The 1,698-nt window shown below is 45.1% G+C and overlaps 1 non-coding gene across 1 annotated transcript; it reads left to right on the top strand.

The window, feature by feature from the left end:
* The first annotated feature begins 203 nt into the window (after positions 1 to 203).
* Positions 204 to 286, top strand: trnal-uaa (transfer RNA leucine (anticodon UAA)). The gene has a single exon. It is a non-coding gene; the product is annotated as a tRNA-Leu (tRNA).
* The last annotated feature ends 1,412 nt before the right edge of the window (positions 287 to 1,698 follow it).

Here is a 1,698-nt window from a genome sequence, read left to right as displayed (position 1 = left end):
AATTTTCGCTGAGTGAGTTGTTACTCTAGACCTGGGTTGGGCAAATAAGGCTGTTTGTTTCTGGGCTTAATACAAACTTTTGTTCTTAGTCATTTCATTGGCCCAATTATTTAGAACTTTATCAATTTAGCAAATTCCTTGCTAAGTTCATGAATGACTGAAAACAGCTATTGTGCCCCAATATGGAGCATCCACATGTATCTACCAGGATGGCCGAGTGGTTAAGGCGTTGGACTTAAGATCCAATGGACGTATGTCCTCGTGGGTTCGAACCCCACTCCTGGTAATCTCTTTAACTTTGTGTACTAGATGTGATCTTGATCGCTGTAGGCAGCTATTACTAGTGTCTCTGGTTATGGTTATGCACTTTGTATGTCACTCCGGATAAGAGTGTCTGCCAAATGCCTATAATGTAATGTAATCTTGTTGTGGTCTAATTTACAGTAAAACTACCGTCAGTATTTTCAGCTAATTTTCAGCCAGTGTAGGGGAGACCGGGGTCTGTTGTGACACGGGGGGGGGGGGGGGGTTCGATTGTTACGCAATGTTTTCTGAGCATGAAATTGACCGGAAACTGGTCAGTTGAAATCCGAGGTGAAAGAGGACATGTATGGGGGTGTGTGTGATTTACAGCAGGCTAGCTTGACTCTGATGGGGCAAAAAAAAAAAACTATGCGTAACAAAGGACCCCGTGTCACAACAGACCCCGAGCTCCCCTAACTGGTGACAGCATAAACCCGCGCACACACTGGCCCTGCAGGAGCAGAGCAGCCCAACCCTGCTCTCCGCACTTCATATCTTCATTAATGCATCTGAACTCTGCTGCCTACAGAATTTAAAGTAGCTATCTCCCTGCAGTATCAGCGCATAACAAATGCTAACAGGACTCTGTACAAGCAGTGTTTGTGTTCGGCAGGGGTGGGCTAATTCCTGTCCTGGAGGGGCGGTGTGTGGGCAGGGTTTTGTTTCCACCAGTTACCCTGGTTAAATTAGTTAACTGCTTTCATACACCAACCCGGGTGCACTCATAGATTAAATAGTGACACAAGAACTTTCGCTTCAAACTGTCTTCAGCTGTCATTCATGCACTTACCATGAACCGTAGCTAAAATGTCAGCAGGCATAAACGTTAGCGCTAATGAAGTAATTAAGGCCAGAAGTTGTCACGAAAACAAGAAACGGATAGGCAGAGAGGATCGGGTCGACCAGGACTCAAACCCGGAACCTCCTATTCGCAAGACAACCATGCTAACCACCATGCCACCCTTGAGCAAGGTGTTTAACCCGAATTGGGGGTGGACTGTAGTGTAGTGGTTAAGGTAAATGACTGGGATACGCAAGGTCAGTGGTTCTAATGCCAATAATGTAATGTAATGTAATGTAATGTAATTGCTTCACCACTTTTTCCAAAAATACAAATGGACACTACGCTCGTTGCCCACCTCTGATGTGAAGCGTGGATACTCAAATCCAGTGCTCGGGGCCAGGAGTACTGCAGGTTTTCGTCTCTACCTCACACAGACTAAGAGATTTAACTCAGCAGGTGTCTCAGGTTGAAGTCCTGAGTCCTGAGTGGAGGGGAAGAATAAAAAACCAGCTGTATACCTGGCTGGGTTTGAGTCTCCCTGAGTTAGTCTTTAAATTGTTAAGTTCGACTTGCTTTTCTCAAATTTATAAACAGGCAAATAATACATCAGA

Source organism: Conger conger, chromosome 5 (assembly GCF_963514075.1).
Source record: "Conger conger chromosome 5, fConCon1.1, whole genome shotgun sequence".
In the NCBI taxonomy this organism is placed as follows: Eukaryota; Metazoa; Chordata; class Actinopteri; order Anguilliformes; family Congridae; genus Conger; species Conger conger.
This window is presented reverse-complemented; position numbering and strand designations above follow the sequence as displayed.